The 22,437-nt window shown below is 41.9% G+C and overlaps 1 pseudogene; it reads left to right on the forward strand.

Annotated features, from left to right (window-relative positions):
• Nucleotides 1–509: 509 nt before the first annotated feature.
• On the forward strand, nt 510–2,763 carry LOC107132648 (heterogeneous nuclear ribonucleoproteins A2/B1-like; annotated as a pseudogene).
• Nucleotides 2,764–22,437: the final 19,674 nt, after the last annotated feature.

Consider the following 22,437-nt stretch of genomic DNA (forward strand, 5'->3'; position numbering starts at 1 on the left):
AATGAATTCTCTCCATAGCACAAAGGAGCTTGGAAACAGATTCTCCCCATAGAGTTTCCAAGAGGGAACATAGCCTGCTGACACCTGCTTCTGGCCTTTTGAGACTCAAAGCAGAGAAACCAGCCAAACCCTCTGGATATTTTACCTACATAACCCTGAAATAATGAACATTGTCTCAGTTCACTAGATTTGCCTTACTTGATCATGGCAGTGTGTTAGTCAGGGCTCTCCAGAGAAAACAGAACCAACAGGATAGAGCTGTATTCAAGAGGAGACATTATCAGAATTGGTTCCAGTGTTAAGAATGAGGGATTTCCAGGTGGCTCAGTGGTAAAGGATCCACCTCCAATGCAAGAGACGGGGTCAATCCCTGGGTGGGGAAGATCCCCTGAGGTAGGAAATGAAAACCCACTCTAGTATTCTCGCCTGAAAAATAGTATGGACAGAGGCGGCTAGCAGGCTAGAGAGTCTGGCATGACTTAGCCACCAAGCACACACACACATTACGAATGAAGCCAGAGAAGTCTGACAACCTGCCACCTACAACCTGGAGACACAGAAGAGCCACTGGGATAATCCAGCCCGGGCCTGTGACCCTGAGAACCAAGGCACTTCTAGTGTAAGTTTCTGAGTCCAAGGGCCGAGAACCTGGAGCTCTCCTGTCCCCGAGCAGGAGAAGAAAAACGCTCCGGCTCAAGGAGGACGAGGTTGGGTCATAACCCCTCCCGCTCCCCCCGTGGACACAACGACTCTGCAGCAACGTCAGATCAAACAGGAACAGCTGGGACATAATCTCCCCATAAACGCCGTCCCCAGCACAACCACCCACAATCAGGAGTGAACAGAAAACCCAGAGCTTCTCCCTGAGGAGCAGAGTTTGATCCCCACACACGGTACCCTAACTTTCAAAACCTGTACCTGAGAGTCGGTTCCTCAAAACATCTAGTTTTGAAAACCAGCAGGGCTTGTGTCCATAGACCACAGGCTACACTAACCTGGGAGACGCCTCTTAAAGGGCTCACAGTTGAACTCACCCAGATAAAGTTTAGTGAGGCGGTAGCCTCTGGAAAGAAGCCCAGACTGTACGTGGTGGTGGTTTAATCGCTAAGTCGTGTCTGACTCTAGGGGCCTCATGGACTGTAGCCTGCCAGGCTCCTCTTTCCATGGGATTCTCCAGGCAAGAATACTGGAGTAGGTTGCCATTTGTTCACCTGAAAGGTGTATGTCTGACAGGAATCTAATTTGGCACACAACCAGGGGCCTACTGGTTGACAGGCACCATCTCCAAGCTCCAGCCAGTGGAGGCATCTTTTCTTTTTAAAAAAATGTTATACTGAGTAGCAACAGCGCCAGACCCCACTTGAGGTGCTCCTAGCGGTTTTGTCAGTGTTGTTTCTCCAGTGGCGGCAGCTCTTGCCCGGGAATCAGAATGAGTCCGGTTAGTGTTCCTCCGCGGAATTCTCTCTGCGGCGGCAAATGCAGCCTAAATCGTCTGAGTCCGCGATGAACAGAGAAATGGAACTAGTCCATAAGCTCTATCGGTGGCTTGCGCTTTGAAACTATAGAAGAAAGTTTGAGGAACAAGCAATGAGGAAAACTTACAGATGTAGTAATGAGGAATCCTGCAAGTAAAAGATAAGAAAGGTTTGATTTTGTAACTTTTTCATTCATGGCTGAGGTTGAGGCTGCCATGGCCACAGAACCTCATTCAGTTGATGGGACAGTGGTTGAGCCAAAATGTGCTATTGCAAGAAGGGAATCTAGAAAGCCAGGGGCTCATGTAACTATGGGGCTTCCCACGTGGTGCTCATGGTATAGAACCCCCCTGCCAAAGCAGGGGACATGAGAGACCCAAGTTCGATCCCTGGGTCGGGAAGATCCCCTGAAGGAGAGCATGGCAACCCACTACAGTATTCTTGGTTGAAGAATCCAATGGACAGAGGAGCCTGGCGGGCTACAGTCCATGGGGTCACAAAGACTTGAACACTGACTAAAGCAACTTAGTATACACACCCACGCATATGTAACTGTGAAGAAGCTGTTTGTTGGTGGAATAAAGAAGATGCTAAGGAACATCATCTTAGAGCTTACTTTGAGGAACATGGAAAAATTGATACCATTGAGATAATTACTGATAGGCAGTCTGGAAAGAAAAGAGGGTTTGAATTTGTTACTTTTGATAACCATGATCCTGTGGATAAGATTGTGTTGTAGAAATAACATGCTATCTTGGTCATAATGCAGTAGTTAGAAAGGTTTTGTCTAGACAAGAAATGTAGGAAGTACAAAGTTCTAGAAATGGGAAAGAAGGTGACTTTGGTTTCAGAGATTCTCATGGTGGTGGTGGGGGTGTGTGAAAATTTTGGACTAGAGCCTAGAAGTAACTTTAGAGGAGGGTCTGGTGGATATGGAAGTCGTGGTGGATTTGGAGATGGATAATGGGTATGGAGGAGGACCTGGAGGTGGCAGTTTGGGAGATAGCCCTGGTTATGGAGGAAAAGGAGGATATGGTGGTGAAAGACCTGGATATGGCAACCAGGGTGAGGGCTACAGAGGTGGTGATGACAACTATGGAGGAGGAAGTTATGGAAGTTATGAAAATTATGATTTTGGAAATTATAACCAGTAGCCTTCTAACTATGATCCAGTGAAGAGTGGAAACTTTGGTGGTAGCAGGAACATGGGGAACCATATGATGGAAGAGACTCTGGTCCAGAAGTCTTCAGAAGAAGTGGGAGTTATGGAAGTAGAAGCCAATATTGAGCTTCTTCCTGTTTGCCACAGGAAGAGGTCTCACTGCAGGTAACTAATAAAGAAATGGCCAACCAGAATCCTCAAGAAATAAGAAATTCTGTACCATCTGAAAGTAGTTCTTGTTGGTGCCTTGATTTTAAAAAGCACTCTGAGAATAAAGGGACATGTTTTCTGATAAAAATAATAGACTTCATTTAGGACATATTCTTAATATAAAACAATTACAAAGTGAGGATAATCACTCACCTAGAGCCAGACATCCTGGAATGTGAAGTCAAGTGGGCCTTAGAAAGCATCACTACGAACAAAGCTAGTGGAGGTGATAGAATTTCGGTTGAGCTGTTTCAAATCCTGAATGATGATGCTGTGAAAATGCTGCACTCAATATGCCAGCAAATTTGGAATACTCAGCAGTGGCCACAGGACTGGAAATGTCAGCCTGGCATGCTGCAATTCATGGGGTTGCAAAGAGTTGGACACGACTGAGCAATTGAACTGAACTGAACATCAAATCAGCTAGAAAGATAAATGTATCATGTTTTGAATTAGGTTTTGTGAGTAGACAGATTAAAAATCTATTTTAAATATAAACTTTATTAAAATAAATAGTCTTATATTCAAATACTTGGTGTAATGTTTACACATAGAATGTGAATCTTGTTATATGAATATTAAGTTGTCTAAAGGATTGTCATCCCCTCGATTTATAAAGCAATTTCACAAAGCAATGCATATTCCCATTTCCCTTTCAGTTCAGTTCAGTTCAGTTATTCAGTCGTGTCCGACTCTTTGTAACCCCATGGATTGCAGCACACCAGTCTTCCCTGTCCATTACCAGCTCCCGGAGCTTACTTAAACTCATGTCCATTGAGTCCATGATGCCATCCAACCATCTCATCTTCTGTCATTCCTTCTCCTCCTGCCTTCAAATTTTCCCAGCTTCAGGACTTTTTCCAATGAGTCAGTTCTTCACATCAGGTACCCAAAGTATTGGAGTTTCCACTTCAGCGTCAGTCCTTCCAGTGAATATTCAGGACTGATTTCCTGTAAGATGAACTGGTTGGATATCCTTGCAGTCCAAGGGACTCTCAAGACTGCAAGGATATCCAAGGGACTCTCAAGAGTCTTCTCCAACACCACAGTTCAAAAGCATCAATTCTTCAGCGCTCAGCTTTCCTTATAGTCCAACTCTCATATCCATACTAGATGGACTTCTGTTGGCAAAGTAATGCCTCTGCTTTTTAATATGCTGTGTAGGTTGGTCATAGCTTTTCTTCCAAGGAGCATGCGTCTTTTAATTTCATGGCTGCAATCACCATCTGCAGTGATTTTGGAACCCCCCAAAATAAAGTCTCTCATTGTTTCCATTGTTTCCCCTCTATGTGCCATGAAGTGATGGGACCGGATGCCATGATCTTAGTTTTCTGAATGTTGAGCTTTAAGCCAGCTTTTTCACTCTCCTCTTTCACTTTCATCAAGAGGCTCTTTAGTTCTTCTTCACTTTCTGCCATAAGGGTGGTGTCATCTGCATATCTGAGGTTCCTTTCAATAGTGATAGATAAATGAGAAAAGCATTGTGGACATTATTGCCTCTCCCTAATAAAATGCCATTCTTTATACACTGTAAAAATTAAAAAAAAAAATTATGCTTTATTATCTTTTTTATTTCCCCTGCCCCTGTGGGTACTATCTATATGCTTTCCTTCTGCTCATTCCAGTTGACAGTTGAGGAATTTTTTAGCTCTAGCTGGTGGGATCCATTTTTTCTTTCTTTTTTTGTTTTCTTTTTCTTCTCTATGTGTGCCTTTTCTTCTGTATATGTGAACGTTCTGAATATATGAAGCAAAATTTGTTTGCCTTCCCCATATTCATTCCTACTTCTTCTGAATATAGCCCCTAATTTAAACTAGGAATTTCCCTTGCCCCTACCTCATGGGACATGCACTTCTCCTTCAACTCAGGCTAAGCAGTGGCTCTTATTTCCATGATAATTGTAATTGATTCAGGAATGAATACATGAACCTAATAGACCAATGAGATGCCATAAAATTTTGACTGGCAATCCTTGAGTAGAAACAGTCTCCTTTTTTCACTGTGAACTTGAAAATAAGCAGGAGCTGAAGCAAATGCAGCCATTTTGCTACTATGAGAAGCATGGGAATTGAACCACTACAATGAAGAAAGCCTATGGACATTGCTCAAACTCAGGATGAAGCCGTAACTGAAGCTAGCCTTACCCTTTGTATTATTTATATCTATGAAATAATAATTGCCCTTTTGCTTAAGTCCTTGGATATATGGGATACCACTTACAAGGAGATCCAACCAGTCCATTCTAAAGATCAGCCCTGGGTGTTCTTTGGAAGGAATGATGCTAAAGCTGAAACTCCAGTACTTCGGCCACCTCATGCAAAGAGTTGACTCATTGGAAAAGACTCTGATGCTGGGAGGGATTGGGGGCAGGAGGAGAAGGGGACGACAGAGGATGAGATGGCTGGATGGCATCACCAACTCAATGGATGTGAGTGTGAGTGAACTCCAGGAGTTGGTGATGGACAGGGAGGCCTGGAGTGCTGCGATTCATGGGGTGGCAAAGAGTTGGACATGACTGAGCGACTGAACTGACTGACTGAACTGACTTACAACAAAAAAATGTCCTCATCTCGACACCATCCTGTTCTACTTTCTGTTTTCAGCTCTAAAATGTTGAAAGCTTGAATTTAAATTCTCAGAATTCGAAACTCAAAAGAAAAGATAATATGATCTAATAAATTTAATAATGTACTTACATTTGATTTCAAATATGATAAAAATTAATCTATATCTTCAAATATGCCTGAATTAGAATTTTAAATAAAAACATCCTTTATTACAAGGGATGTATGATAAGGTAATTAAGAATGATTGGGATGATTTCCTTTCTCTTTTAAGCTACTTTGATTAACCCTATTGTTACTTTTCTGTTATTTACCTAATCTGACACTACAGATCTGGAGAGAAAATGTGTGAAGGGTAACAGAAGAGAAAAAAGTCAGCAATTATTCTGACACTTAAACATCTGTCAGAGACCTCTGATCTGATGGAGGAACTTTGATTTTAGATATAAATTTCCTTTTTTGCATTCTCGCCAGTTTTTTCCTTCAATAACACACTGGAACATATCATGTCATATACTCAACATATGGAATGAAGAAAGATTTCCTAAAGGACCCTTGGCTGCCTTTTGCTCCCCTGGAGGAAATTCCCAAAGAGTTAGGTTGACAGCATGTTAAACAGGCATCATTCATCTGTGTGACAGTTCAGCATCTCACCACATTTAAGAGTAAAAGAATGAGAGCCCCTGATTTCTTCAGGCTAACTTTGGGGTTACATTACTAGATGCCAAAATGTCCACATTAAGATGAAAAATATTTTGTCAGCCATCTAGATATTCTCAAGTATACAGATGTTTGACATAAGCATAGCCTTTGGTGACACTATTTGGATATTCCCATTCCTTTTGATCATTAAGCATTTATCATCACTTAAGTGCCAGCCACATAGGAAGGATTGACACATGCCATTGTTCCTGCCCCTCATGAAGTTCACTGTCTTAGTGGCACACAAGTTACATAGTAAACCACAAGAAAGTATGAATGATTAATGTATCCAATTTGGATACTTTAATTGCACAGAGTATTAACATTTGACTCAAAGCAAGACTTCTAGTTTATTCTGTGTTTTTGTGCAAATGAGAACAAGATGCCTCATTCTCTAGGCAAACTCAATCTACATCAGAACACATAGCATGGGGAGCAGAGAGCAGGGTAACATCTGCACATCTATACACAGACTCATGTGGTATAAATAACATTTTATAGAATGAGAAGCCCAATGGTAGGAACATCTAGGGTTGATTAATTCTGTGCCTTGACAGCTCTGTCAAGGACCTAATGGGTGTTTTCCATTTTTCTGCACTGGCATCATTAGCATGCTATCTCTTATCTGCAGGCTTATCCCTTCAGGGCTTCAAAAGAGCTTTAAGCGTAACTTTTTCATGCAACTCCATCCAAAGTCAAGAAGGCATCTGTTTTAATCAAGGTGGCAAAACCTGTCCCAAAAGCACTTCAGAAAACTTCCCTTTGTTTTTCATGAGCCTTAACTGGGTCATCGGCTTATTTCTTAAGTCAATCTTTAATACTGTTACATAGGTGGAATGGGGAAAAGAAGTCCAAAATGGCCGTGGCTAAAAGACAAGGAAGGTCAAAGGAAGGTCCGAGGACCATAGTGAAGACTTCAGGCAGAAGAAAGAGCACTCCTGGCTAAGCCCAATTTGCATAGGGCAGGTGCAGGTGGAGGAAAAACATATAAAAACATATAAGAGGAAGAGCCAAAGCACTTTCTTACAGACTCTTTCTCTCCCGCATGCGTGCACTCTCTCTCTCTCTCTCTCTCTCTCTCTCCCTCTCTGTGCACTCCTCTACTCTCTTCTCTTTGAGTCTTTGGGTTGGCATGCCTTCACACTTCGAGAATGGATTCTCCTGCTATCTTCTAAATAAAATAGAGCTGTAACACTGATTTGCCTAAGAGCTATAACACGGTTTGTCCAAGACCTGAGAGCTGTGATGCGCCAAGTGCTTTAATGTCCGTCACTCCAAATCTTTGTTGTGATGAGACAAAGAACCGAGGAACATACACTCGCATGACAATACCAAGGGATGAAGTACCAAGTTTGGTTGGGGCCAGTCAAGATTTCCCACCTGGTGATAGGGACAGAAAATTCCCCAACCTCACAGAGTTATCCAAAGCTTTAACGGAAGTGGAGTTTTGTTAAGAAAAAGAATAATGGAATGGCTTGTGGGTTGACAATAAGTAGTGCTTGCCACAAATTCATAAAAGAGATAGTCAAAGTGCCACAAAGAACAGGAAAAAAAAGACAATTTGACTTTTCCAATTTCCCAGAGATACTGATTTTGGAATTGTCACTTGATCAGTTCAGTTCAATCACTCAGTGGTGCCCAGCTCCTTGACAAGACCCCACAGACTGCAGCACGCCAGGCTTCCCTGTCCATTGCCAACTCCCAGAGTTTACTCAAACTCATGTCCATTGAGTTGGTGATGCAATCCAACCATCTCATCTTCTTCCATCCCATTCTCCTCCTGCATTCAATCTTTCCCAGCATCAGGGTCTTTTCAAATGAGTCAGTTCTTTGCATCAGGTGGCCAAAATATTGGAGTTTCAGCTTTAGCATCAGTCCTTCCAATGAATATTCAGGACTGATTTCCTTTAGGATGGACTAGTTGGATCTCCGTGCAGTCCAAGGGACTTTCAAGAGTCTACTCCAACACCACAGTTCAAAAGCATCAATTATTCGGTGCTCAGCTTTCTTTAGAGTCCAACTCTCACATCCATACATGACTACTGAAAAAACCATAGCCTTGACTAGATGGACCTTTGTTGGCAAAGTAATGTCTCTGGTTTTTAATATGCTATCTAGATTGGTCATAGCTTTTCTTCCAAGGAGCAAGCACCTTTTAATTTCATGGCTGCAATCGCCATCTGCAGTGATTTTGGAGCCCCAAAATATGAAGTCTTTCATGGTTTCCACTGTTTCCCCATCTATTTGCCATGAAGTGATGGGACCAGATGCCATGATCTTTGTTTTCTGAATGTTGAGCTTTAAGTCAACTTTTTCACTCTCCTCTTTCACTTTCATCAAGAGGCTCTTTAGTTCTTCTTCACTTTCTGCCATAAGGTGTCATTTGCATATATGAGGTTATTGCTATTTCTCCTGGCAATCTTGATTCCAGCTTGTGCTTCATTCAGCTCAGCATTTCTCATGATATACTCCACATATAAGTTAAATATGCAGGGTATAATAAACATTATACAGCTTTGATGTACTCCTTTTCCTATTTGGAACCAGTCTGTTGTTCCATGTCCAGTTCTAACTGTTGCTTCCTTGCCTGCATACAGATTTCTCAAGAGGCAGGTCAGACAGTCTGCTATTCCCATCTCTTTCAGAATTTTCCACAGTTTGTGTGGTCCACACAATCAAAGGCTTTGGCATAGTCAATAAAGCAGAAATAGATGTTTTTCTGGAACTCTCTTGCTTTTTTGATGATCCAGCGGATGTTGGCAATTTGATCTCTGGTTCCTCTGCCTTTTCTAAATCCAGCTTGAATATCTAGAAGTTCACAGTTCACGTCGTGTTGAAGCCTGGCTTGGGGAATTTTGAGCATTACTTTACTAGCGTGTGAAATGAGTGCAATTGTACGGTAGTTTGAGCATTCTTTGTCATTGCCTTTCTTTGGGATTGGAATGAAAACTGACCTTTTCCAGTCCTGTGGCCACTGCTGAGTTTTCCCAATTTGCTGGCATATTGAGTGCAGCACTTTCACAGTATCATCTTTCAACATCATCACATGTCACTTGTTACATGAGAATTATTCTCAGATGAAGAAGTGATGGAAATAAATTTCACAACAAAGAGTATGAAAAATTATGAATATGAAGTTTATGATAACATGATGAGACAAATTCTTTGTACATTTGTACAGGTACCCCAGAGAGACACTGTATGAAAACACTAAAAGAGAACTTTTTTTTTTCAGAAGTAATATATATTTTTCATTAAAACACACACAAGCATGTTTTTTTTTTAATCTACAAAAAATATATAACTAAATAAAAGGGGAAATTATTGTTTCTCATAGTTGGAAGTTCAGACCTAGAAGCTTAAACTATGCTGTGCCCCTCAGTTGTAGCTTGTATTCTTTTCTGTGCCAACAGGCTTCATCTACACAGTAGGGACAATGGTTTTCAACAACTGTAAATCCAGATCTGCAGGCTTAACACTCCCAAAGTCAAGTGCAGGTTTCTCTCCCTTTGGTGCATTTTAGATATAGAGAAAGACCCGGAATATTACCTGGATCAGTTACTCTTCAACCAGTCAGAGTTGCCAGGAGGGTGGGAATTCCCATGTAGGTCACTGGTCCTCTTCTATAGCTACTATGGTGGGTAGCACCCTTTCTCCTAAAACACCCCAATGAAACAAACTCAGGAGGCCACATTTTACATGATACCATGTATGTGAATCCTTTAGTATAGGCAAATACAAAGGGATAGAAAGTAAAGTAGTAGTTGCCAGAGTCTGCTGCTGCTCCTGCTGCTAAGTCGCGTCAGTCGTGTCCGATTCTGTGCGACCCCATAGACGGCAGCCCACCAGGCTCCCCCGTCCCTGGGATTCTCCAGGCAAGAACACTGGAGTGGGTTGCCATTTCCTTCTCCAATGCATCAAAGTGAAAAGTTAAAGTGAAGTTGCTCAGTCATGTCCAACTCTTAGCGACCCCATGGACCGTAGCCTACAAGGCTCCTCCGTCTATGGGATTCTCCAGGCAAGAGAACTGGAGTGGGGTGCCATTGCCAGAGTCTAGGTTGGGTATATGGAGTCAAGAAAGAGGAATGACTACTAATAGAGATGGGGTTTTATTTTGGGTTGGTGAAAATTTTCTAAAAGCAGACCATGGTGAGGCTTGCACAACTCTGAATATATTAAAGACCACTGAAGTGAATACTTAAAGTAGATAAATTTTATGATATGTGAACTATATTTCAATAAATTAAAAAAAAAAAGACCAGCTCTATTTGTGTGACTTGTAATATTACCATCTAGAGATAATCATGTTAATATTTTTGTGTATATCCTGTAGACTCTTCTCGAGTCATGATACATAATATGTACTTTAATGTTAGTATTATTCTATCATACACACACAACATAATTGATTTAACTATTCTTTCCTTAAAGGAGAAAACTTTTCAAAGTGTGCTGACTCTGTTTCTGTTTGTTTTTATATTTTAAAGTTAGGATGACAGTCTGATTCATGCCCAAGACTTTATAAAACTCATTATAGGGAAAAAAGAAGAAAAACACAAACATTAATCTATTTATTTTTAAAACTACAGTTGTCATAACAATTTCATGTTGCCTTGTAAATGGAACTCTTTTGCGCGTCTTGCTATATTTAGAGCATTCGTTACCATAACAACAAGATGTAGTTCACCATATAGAAACTCAGCCCAGGGGGCATTCTCTATCAGAAGTCTTTCCATTATGTTACAACTATGAAAGACAGTTCTATAGATGATTAAGTCCAATCTTCTGCTCTGAGAAAGAGTGCTCTAACACTTCCAAGAAGATGGACTATAAGCTTACTTTATAAAAATGAAAAACAAGGTTTGGGGAATCATTTCAAAATTTGGTTCATGATTCTACAAACAAGGTGGAAATGGCCTAACCTGCAGGCATTCTTTGTGTAATACCATCGTAAATAATTCCCTCTTTGATTTTATCTTTCCCTTGGTATGCCAAAAAATGGGACCCAAAAAGCCTTTCTCAACTCCAGCCCTTATTAAACATGGCTGGGCTTGATTCCTTAATCCCAAAACATACTAACAATATGCCTCTTTGGTCACAAAAAAAGATAATTTCCTTCTACAAATTAGCTTTGCCTCTTATAATTAATACCAGTGATATTTAACCTTCAAGCTCAACCCTATCTTTGAGACTCTGATGGAACTCAGACTCTCTTTCCAGAAAAATACACATTAATACATGAATTTGTATTCAAAGTTCAGGGTTTCATGGGTTCTCTGAAGCCCATCTATATTCTTCTAAGGTTAAGATTCCTGATATTCCAAGATATTTTTTTCTTTCCACTTCATTCATTCATGGATACATTCATTCATTCACTCACTCATTCATTCACCCAGCCAAATATGTGACTTGTGGCATACCATGCACAGCCCTCAGTCCATTACAGTCATGGTATCTTCTGTTGCACCCAGGCTGTGGGTACCTGCAGGCTCTAGAGGAGTGTTATTCTCTGTGCTGTGTCACAATGCCATTCTGTGACCTGGGAGAGAGATTCTTCTTGCTCTGCAGAAGAGTGAGTTACCTTGTTTAACACACTCCTGCAGCATCATTTCCCTCAGGATGGATAGCCCCTTGTAGCTCTGTGAAACCCTTTTCCCTAGTAACACAAGGTTTTGGAGAAAACACCTGATTCTGGATCAGAAGGCTTGCACTTAGCCCCAGCAGTACCACTTTTCAACCACACATACCTTGGCAAGTCATGTAATGTCTCTAACTCAATTTCCTCCTCCATGAGATACAGCTAATAACTACTGCCTCACATCACCTTCCTCTTGGAGTGTGAGTAGAAAGTAACAAGACAATGTACATGAAAGCATTTTGTAAGCCACATAACAAATGATTATTTGTATCACTGTTGTTGTTATGCAACTGGTGTTGAAAATAAGAACTGCATCTTCACTTTGAATCTAAAGAGTTACAGAGAGGGTCAAGAGATCACTCCTAATCAGAGTTCTAGTTTTCTATTCTGAATTCAAACAGAGTTATTCAAATCAAGTTATTGAAACAGATCAAGTAGCACATTTCTAAAACTATGGGACCTCTCTTGAGGCGATTCTCAACCTCTTATTTGTAGTGCACTGCATTGGAGTGAATTACATGCACACACCAACATTCTCCCCACAGAAACTTAGATATATTGTAGGTGTTTTCACAATGAAAGTACACTTTATAATTGTTTTTCTTGAGAGTATCTTGAAAGACTTTTGCCAGTAGAATTAGGATTCTTTTGGTGGCAAGTAATAGAAACCAACTCTGTTTAACTTCCAGATGAGGAATTTATTTTCCAGATGCAACAGGGTCCTGTAGCTCGCTTGAGTTGGCCCGAGTGGTCAGGAGGGGCTGGGGCTGAGATCCAGAACCCTCAGAACTTCACCTGTCTGTGTGGTGTGCTCACATGGCTCCTGGCTCTTTCTCATCAGATCAGCTTCCTTGGAATCTCTGGTCCCATGGCAGGCAGATGTGAGTGTATGCAACTCTTCACTTGACATGTCTGCACCCAGCTCCTTAGACAGACCTAAGCTAGCTCTCTGTCTCAATTCCACATCCTCAGAAAAGGGGTTCTGATTGTATCCTCTAAACAGGAATTAGATGACAGTGATCTTACAAGCCTATAGCTTCACTTACCTCCAGGAGAAAATAACTTTATTACCTAGAACTGAAGCCCAAAATATCCAAGACTCTTCTGACTGGCCAGTGTAGGTTACATGTCTCCCCTGGACCAATCAAGTGTGAGAGGTGGAATAGTTTGAACAATATATAGGGATACAGTGTGGAAATGAGGGGCAGACAAAACAATGTATCTAGCCAATGTATACATGTACCCACCTCTTTCTACAGGTTTCTGCCATAGTACTTATCACCCTCACCCTTACTGACAAAGTAAAATGAGGAAAGTCAGACCCTACATATCTGCCAGAAGGTGTATCAAAGGTACGTCTGTGTGAAGCACCTAAATTCTGAGTTTCTTTCCCTGTGTGATTAAAGTTTTTTCATTGTATCAGATTTACAAAATTTGGAAAGCTCCAGCTGGTTCTTTCTTCTCCTCTCTCTTCTCTAAATCTCTGGAGGAAAAGATATTGCTAACTGTAAGGAAATGAGAAAAAGCCAAGTCTCTGCTGGAATCATGGACAGAGAAGGGCTGTATTTAAACAACTGCTGTTTTAGTTCTCACAAACATTTTCTTTGAGGGTATTTTCCATTAAAACAAACAAACAAACAAATAAAAACCTCAGAGAAAAAGTAAGGGCCTTAGGAAATCAGTCTCAAATGGTAGGATTTCAGGCATTATCAACAGGCAGGGTGGTGATGATCTGGATGAGCAAAAGGCAGAATCCTCCAGCAAAAGGCAGAACTTCTAAAATCATGGCAGGATGGGGGAAAGCAAAGGGATATTGTATCAGTACAGGAAGACAACAGAGTATTTCACAGTTACTTTTTTCTTTTGACTTACCTGGTGTCTCAGATGGTAAAGATCTGTCTACAGTGCAGAAGACCCCAGTTTGATCCCTGGGTTGGGAAGATCTCCTGGAGAAGGAAATGGCAATCCACTCCAGTATTCTTGCCTGGAGAATTCCACGGACAGAGGAGCATGGCAAGCTACAGTTCATACAGTCCATGGGGTCGCAGAGTCGGACACGACTGAGCAACTAATACTTTCGCTTTTCTTTTGATTTTTATCTCTTAAGTTTTTAAATTGAGGTAACATTGGTTTACAACATCATATAAGTTTCATGTGGACAACTTTGTACAGTTGACCCTTGAACAATACAGGTTTGAACTGTGCAGGTCCACTTATATGTGAGTATTTTTCAGAAAATAGGTAATATGATACTACATGATCCATGGTGGGTTGGCATCCCTAAGCCTCATGTTATTCAAGGGTGAACTGGAAGTAGACTTCTGCATACACCACAGTGTCAGTTCAGTTCAGTCGCTCAGTCGTGTCTGACTCTTTGCAACCCCATGAATCGCAGCACGCCAGGCTTCCCTGTCCATCACCATCTCCCGGAGTTCACTCAGACTCACGTCCATCGAGTCAGTGATGCCATCCAGCCATCTCATCCTCTGTCTTCCCCTTCTCCTCCTGCCCCCAATCCCTCCCAGCATCAGAGTCTTTTCCAATGAGTCAATTCTTTGCATGAGGTGGCCAAAGTACTGGAGTTTCAGCTTCAGCATCAGTCCTTCCAATGAACTCACCAACAAAAGTTTAGTTTCCATCTGTTACCATACTGAGAGAGTTGATTCCTAGGTAGGTTGATAAGAAGTCTGGGGTACCCCAGGAGGAGATAGGGGTGTGGAATTCTCAAGGAGGAGGAAAGGACAAACACCTTTTTTTCTCTACATTCCTTAGTCTTAGTCACATAAAACGTTTTTTTCTTTAAACCCTGAACTGATGATTACCCAACAAAAAATTCAGTTTAAAGTCTGTACTAAGGATTATATAACAACAATGTGTCCTGCTTGAGGACAGTTTCTCCTTCTTGAAAACCTCTGGACTAATCCTATTATCTTAGAATGTATATTATGGGAGTGGGTCTGGTAAAATCTTTCTATTGCTAGCTCTAATCCTGTTATCGTATATTGTGGGAGTGGGTCTGGTAAGACCCTTTACTGTAATAAGGTATATAACTCCCTTGCTAAAACTAACGAGGGGGGCACTCTCTGCCCCCCTTCTGATATCTGTGTCAGAAGCTTTCTCATTAATTTTTCACATTAATAAAACTCTGCCACACAAAAGCTCTTGAGTAATCAAGCCTGGTCCCTGGTCCCGAAGCTAAATCTTCTTTGGAGATCACAAATCTCACACCATTCACTGTGAGCTAAGAGTACAGTTGGGCCCAGTTACCCTTCTTGCCTTCCCCACATAGTAACTTTTTCAGAGGGCAGTGCAAGAATTGTTACTCCATTTCCTAGTGCTAAAACATGACATCACATACAAACTGTGGCTTGCATTTTATACCTGAGTATACACGTAGGTACTTTAGATATTCAGGATCAGGGAACTCAATCAGGCTGATGTTCATTTTGCAGATGCAGTTAAGGGGTTCACAATGAGCTTTTACTTGAATCAATTTTTTTTTTTTAGTTTCTATTTACCATTAAGAACCAGACATTTTACAACTCTGTTAAGTTAGAAGCTAAATTACAGAAAAAAATTATCAAGTACAATGATTTTCTCTTCCATCTGGTAGGAAAAGATAATCCAGAAATTTATAGCTTTCTTATCCTAAAGGATGTTCACCAGTTGTGTAACCAATTGAGCATTCTTATTCTCAGCCTTAGTTTCCTTTTTCCATTCATTCCCTGTAAAATCCTGGTTTTTCATATCATCTGTGGAATTCGCTCTGTCATTCTTGTCGTGCTCTCATTAAATGTATTCTTGTATTCTTGCATGAATACATAAAACATTGACAAATGTTCACTGTTTGCATTAAAATAATGTTTTAATATGTTGACAATAATAACTTGGGTTTCCTTGTGGGCTCTAATTTCCTATTTCTTACTTCCTTTCCAAATCCCTTGCCAGCTTTTTCAAAAGGTAGATTCTGGGTCTCTTCCCAGAAATTCTGATTCAGTGAGATCTTGCGGATAAGTATTTTAAAATGTTTTCCTTGTGATTCTAATATATTACTAAATTTAACTCAATACTTTGATTAATATTAACAGTAATAATACTAAAACTATTATTTATTGCATTAAATTATACTAACATCAACTATTGCACATTTACTGATTATATAGCCCCTGTGCTATTTGCACTTCATTCTCATTCTGCCATTTAATTTTACCTAATCCCTATCCAATCCCTAGAGATAAAGAACTCCTTTGGAAAGCTACATTTGATCATTTAGGCTACAAGGCTAGCGGGGTGTGTGTGTATGTGTGTGTATGTGTGCTCAGTCATGTCTAACTCTTTGCAACCCCATGGACTGTAGCCCACCAGGTTCCTCCATCCATAGAATTTTCCAGGCAAGAAATACTGGAGTGGGTGGCCATTTCCTACTCCAGGGAATCTTCCCCACTCAGGGCTTAAACCCACGTCTCTTGTGTCTCCTGCACTGGCAGGCAGATTATTTATTGGGAAGCCGAGAGGCTAGATACTTGGTCTTATACAAAAAGAAAGCCTTATAAAGTAAAAATAATAGTATCTGACCTTAATCAACCCTTTCTCTTTGCCAAGGTCCCTACTAAGGAATCAACATTTGGGTGCCTATCTCTTTGTCGCTGATGGAAATGCAATGTTTTTGCATGATCCATCAGTTAATTAATTCATCCAAACAGCGTTTGTCAACCATCAGCCATTTTCTAGTTACTGCCCTAGGGACATCAAGGAAAAAGTATCTTACATTTAAGACACTTATCTGGCTTACAAGGTCAGGGAATTACCTTTTATCTAAAAATCAGCCCTTGGCCAATTGTGGTATTTTTGTCTATACTCCCAACACCTGCCTAGGATTGGGAGCTCCTAAATTTATGATCTTGGATGATAATGAATGTAGAGGGATCTGTCGAGACCTGACTACTTCTAAATCTCCTGGGCACTTGTTAAGAGGAAATTATTTTATCCAATATTATCTCTACCTCCACCCCCTAACCCTTGCAACCTTTTTCTCTCAAATAGAGTCTGGTGGAAGGTTCAAATTAAATCTTTGGTCAATAGTTAGATGGTACATAGGACTGAAAATCCCAAGAGTTAATGAGTAGAATTCAGGAGATCTTTGAACTTGGATGGGAAAAAGTATATCTTTATTTTCATTAACCTCTAACTAAAATGAATCTTTAATTATGCATGTTGATAATGTCGACTAAAAAAGATATACAACTTAAGAGTTGTGAGTTAAGTTTTATTTGGGGCAAAATGAGGACTGCAGCCCAGGAGGCAGCAACACAGATAGCTCTGAGAGACTGCTCCAAAGCAGCAGTGGGGGAAAGTCAATATATAAGTTTTTGGTGAAGGGGGAGTTCAATACCATGAAGTACTCATTTTACAAAAGGGTTTTTGTTAGTCATGAGGATCTGATGTGACCATGAAGGGATTTAGTGCTTCTCTAGATATGGGGAGACGTAAGGATTGAGCATCTGGTCCCATCACTTCATGGGAAATAGATGGGAAACAGTGGAAACACTGTCAGAATTTATTTTTTTGGGCTCCAAAATCACTGCAGATGGTGACTGCAGCCATGAAATTAAAAGATGCTTACTCCTTGGAAGAAAAGTTATGACCAATTTAGATAGCATATTGAAAAGCAGAGACATTACTTTGCCAACAAAGGTCCACCTATTCAAGGCTATGGTTTTTCCAGTGGTCATGTATGGATGTGAGAGCTGGACTGTGAAGAAAGCTGAGTGTCCAAGAATTGATGCTATTGAACTGTAGTGTTGGAGAAGACTCTTGAGAGTCCCTTGGACTGCAAGGAGATCCAACCAGTCCATTCTGAAGGAGATCAGCCCTGGGATTTCTTTGGAAGGAATGATGCTAAAGCTGAAACTCCAGTACTTTGGCCACTTCATGCGAAGAGTTGACTCATTGGAAAAGACTCTGATGCTGGGAGGGATTGGGGGCAGGAGGAGGGAGGGATTGGGGGCAGGAGGAGAAGGGGACGACAGAGGATGAGATGGCTGGATGGCATCACTGATTCGATGGACGTGAGTCTGAATGAACTCCGGGAGTTGGTGATGGACAGGGATGCCTGGCATGCTGCGATTCATGGGGTCGCAAAGAGTTGGACACAACTGAGCGACTGAACTGAACTGAAAGATTGAGATCATAAAATCTGTTCCTAAAAACATCCAACTATCTAAATACCTGTCCCACCAGACTCCCTGGAGCACAGAGTGCCTCACTCCACCCTGAATTCCCTCAGGGGTTGTTGAAGGTCAATAGTTATAGGAGCATGGGGACAATCTCCAAAGAGGCAGATGGCAAATGCCTTTGTTGTTCAGTTGTTGGCAATGCTCTTGGTAAGCGCCAGTTTGCAGTTGACAATAGCAAGCCACAGTACTATAAACAAGCCATGGCTTTGTCATCATTACAAAGTCGTTTTTTTCATATTACTTGTAGGCATCTGTTAATACTGTTCATCACTTTGGTATTATATTTATTAGACTAGCTGTTAAGTAAGTAAGTAAATTCAGTCACTCAGTCGTGTCTGACTCTTTGTAACTCTACGGACTGCAACACGTCAGGCTTCCCTGTCCATCACCAGCTCCCGGAGCTTGCTGAAACTCCTGTCCGTTGAGTCAGTGATGCTATCCAACCATCTCATCCTCTGTCATTCCCTTCTCCTCTTGCCTTCAATCTTTCCCAGCATCAAGGTCTTTTCCAATGAGTCGATTCTTCGTATCGGGTGGTCAAGATTAGCTGTTAGATCTTATTATTTAGTGCAAGAGTAAAGAATCACATAATTACTAAATTACATCAGAGATTTAAAAAATATATATTTTGCAAACTTTATTTCCATATAATCAGTTTTCTTTTTAAACCTGCATTTTACACATTAAAAAACATTATTCTAGGGCCTCCCTGATGGCTCAGTGGTAAAGAGTCTGCTTGCCAATGCAAGAGACATGGGTTTGATCCCTGATGCAGGAAGATCTCACATAGCTAGGAGCAACTAAGCCCACACACCACAACTACTGAGGCCCGCATGCCCTAGAGCCCATGCTCCACAACGAGAGAAGCCACTGCAATGAGGGCGGGCACACCACAACTAGAGACTAGCTCCTGCTCACCGCAACTAGAGAAAAGCCCACGTGCAGCAACTGAGACCCATCATGTGCCTGCATGCTAAGTCACAACAGTGGTGTCCGACTCTGTGTGACCCCATGGACTGTAGCCCACTAGGCTCCTCTGTCCATGGGATTCTCTAGGCAAGAATACTGGAGTGGGTTGCCGTGCCCTCCTCCAGGGGATCTTCCTGATCCAGGGATTGAACCAGCATATCTTATGTCTCCTACATTGGCAGGTGGATTCTCTACCACTAGCACCACCTGGGAAGCCCCAGGATACATCACACCCAAAAATAAATAAATAAATAAGTTTAAAAAATCATTCTGAGAATCCAAGGCTGTACTCCCTCCAACAGCACACATTAAGAATCTTTACCTATCCCTTTCTCTGTGCTCAGTTCCATGATACTGCACATGCTGTGTAATATAGAGAAATATCAGATACCTGACATGCACAGAAGATATCCCAAAGCTATCATCATTATCTAACTTCATAAATGTCACTGAGTACAGCAGGTAGGAATCTCCATACAAAAAGTTCAGTGTGCAAGCAGTTTAACTAACTTTTTCACAAGAGGCTGTGATGGAAACCAGCCTCAGTCAATTCAGTGTGCACCTCTCCTTTTGAGGTTGGCTATCTGTTTTCCTGGTGGAGGGGTAGTGTAGCTCCCACAGGGCTTTGTGGGACAGGTTTACCTGCTGGTGGTCTCCTCTGCTTTGAAACCCTCAGCCCCACCTGATCTCAGTACCCCAGGCACCAGGGGGCTGCTGGATGGTGCTTGCTCCTAGTCTCAGTTCTGTCCAGTTCAGTCACTCAGTCGTGTCCAACTCTGTGACCCCATGGACTGCAGCAAGCCAGGCCTCCCTGCCCATCACCAACTCCCGGAATTTACTCAAACTTATGTCCATTGAGTCAGTGATGCCATCCAACCATCTCATCCTCTGTCATCCCCTTCTCTTCCTGCCTTCAATCTTTCCCAGCATCAGGGTCTTTTCAAATGAGTCAGTTCTTCGCATCAGGTGGCCAAAGTATTGGACTTTCAGCTTCAGCAGCAGTCCTTCCAATGAACAGTCAGGACCGATCTCCTTTAGGATGGACTGGTTTGGATCTCCTTGCAGTCCAAGGGATTCTCAAGAGTCTTCTCCAACACCACAGTCCAAAAGCATCAATTCTTCGGTGCTCAACTTTCTTTATAGTCCACTCTCACATCCATACATAACTACTGGATAAACCATAGCCTTGACTAGATGGACATTTGTTGGCAAAGTAATGTCTCTGGTTTTTGATATGCTGTCTAGGTTGGTCATAACTAATAAGTCTTTTAATTTCATGGCTGCAGTCACCATCTGCAGTGATTTTGGAGCCCCCCCAAAAGAAAGCCTATCATGTTTTCACTGTTTCTCCATCTATTTGCCATGAAGTGATGGGACCAGATGCCATGATCTTAGTTTTATGAATGTTGAGCTTTAAGCCAACTTTTTCACTTTCCTCTTCAACTTTCATCAAGAGGCTCTTTAGTTCCTCTTCACTTTCTGCCATAAGGATGGTGACATCTGCATATCTGAGGTTATTGATATTTCTCCCAGCAATCTTGATTCCAGCTTGTGCTTCCTCCAGCCCAGCGTTTCTCATGATGTACTGTGCATATAAGTTAAATAAGCAGGGTGACAATATACAGCCTTGACATACTCCTTTTCCTATTTGGAACCAGTCTGTTGCTCCATGTCCAGTTCTAACTGTTGCTTCCTGACCTGCATACAGATTTCTCAAGAGGCAGATCAGGTGGTCTGCTGTTCCCATCTCTTTCAGAATTTTCCACAGTTTATTGTGATCCACACAGTCAAAAGCTTTGGCATAGTCAATAAAGCAGAGATAGATGTTTTTCTGGAACTCTCTTGCTTTTACAGTGATCCAGCGGATGTTGGCAATTTGATCTCTGGTTCCTCTGCCTTTTCTGAAACCAGCTTGAACATCTGGAAGTTCAAGGTTCACATCCTGCTGAAGCCTGGCTTGGAGAATTTTGAGCATTGGTTTGCTAGAGTGTGAGATGAGTGCAATTGTGAGGTAGTTTGATCATTCTTTGGCATTGCTTTTCTTGTTCCTGATTTAGGGTTGCTTTAATGCTGACTCTGTCTGATTGCTGAGCCTAGACATGTGTGTGGGGAACATCCTGTTCTTCTCAAGCCATGCCTAGAAACTCTCCCATTTTTGTCCTGGGTCCATCTTCCCACAAGCACCACAGAGCTATTTCTTCTCAGGAGTCTCATCCTTTCCCAAAGCAAAACCAGAAGCAGGGCACAGCTCCTGTCTCCTCTCAGTCTCCCTAAATCACAGGATTTTTGTCAGTCACTCCTAGAACTTCATCCAGCTGAGCATAGGTCAGCAGCATGGAAGTGAAAGAAAGAGTAAAGGGCCATTTTTTCCCAGATACACCCTTGAGTGTAAGCTTCCTTACTCTTTCCTCACCTACTCTTAATTAGAGAAACTTTCCAGTCTGGAAGTCTAGGAAGCTTTGCTCGTACCTTCTCTGTGCCCAGTTTCCTTCATCCTACAATCTGAGATGCAAAAGCAGTTTAAAAACTCAAAAACCTTTGCTCTGTCTCCTCCCCCCTGAGGCAGTCTCTCAGCTTGGTGGCCAAATTTAGGGAAGAGTCAAGGGGTTCACAGGAAATACCAGTGAAAACACAGCAGGAGGCTCCAAATGTTTTCCCACCACAAAAACATACAAATCACCTCTTAAAAGCATGAACTCCAGCTGACAAAATTAACCTATGCCTTCTCACCATCAATGCGAAATTCTATTAGTGAGCAGAAACCAACAACGATGTGATGAGACGTGGGTGCTGGCTGCTTGGAGAGGCTCACTCATTAACTGAAAGACTTACTTCTGTGCAATGTGCTGTCAAGTTATAGGAAGAGTCAAAATGGGTACTCTGTAAGATTAACCTTGTGCCCCATCATCTGGTACAAGATGCTCTGTAAGCCCCAGCTTGCATAAGTTTGCCTCCCCTATACTCTGCGTAAACATCCATCTTAGCTCAAGGAAAATTACAGAGATGGAGCAGTGAGTAGGAAGATTTCCCTGCCTAGGACAGTCTAGGCTCTGAAGGGATGAGGTCTGAAGGAGGAAATAGGAGTGGGTCTTCTTCACAAAAAGACAACAAACCTTTGTCGGAGGCAGGAAAGGAGAGTCCCTGTGGTGCTGACTGGCTGCTTCTACCTGAGCTGTGGGCTGGTCCACACGGGGCTGGCTGCAGGTGGGGCAGTGTCTGTCTGAGGACCAGTGTCCGGCTGCCCCTCTGCAGACCTGAGGGGCCCGGTTGGGTTTATGGCTCCCGGTCAGGTCTGCATTTCCCTTGGTTAAGTGGCCAGGTCAAGATGTCACCACTTACCACATTACTATCTGGTAACCTTTTCACCTCATGTGGATGAGCTTTTGGAAGCCAGAAACCATGTGTTATTCATCCATGGCCCTTCACCCTGCACAGGCACTAGCCCACAGGACACACGCCACAGTACTCACTTCCCAAGGTT

Source organism: Bos taurus, chromosome 7, assembly GCF_002263795.3.
Source record: "Bos taurus isolate L1 Dominette 01449 registration number 42190680 breed Hereford chromosome 7, ARS-UCD2.0, whole genome shotgun sequence".
NCBI lineage: Eukaryota > Metazoa > Chordata > Mammalia > Artiodactyla > Bovidae > Bos > Bos taurus.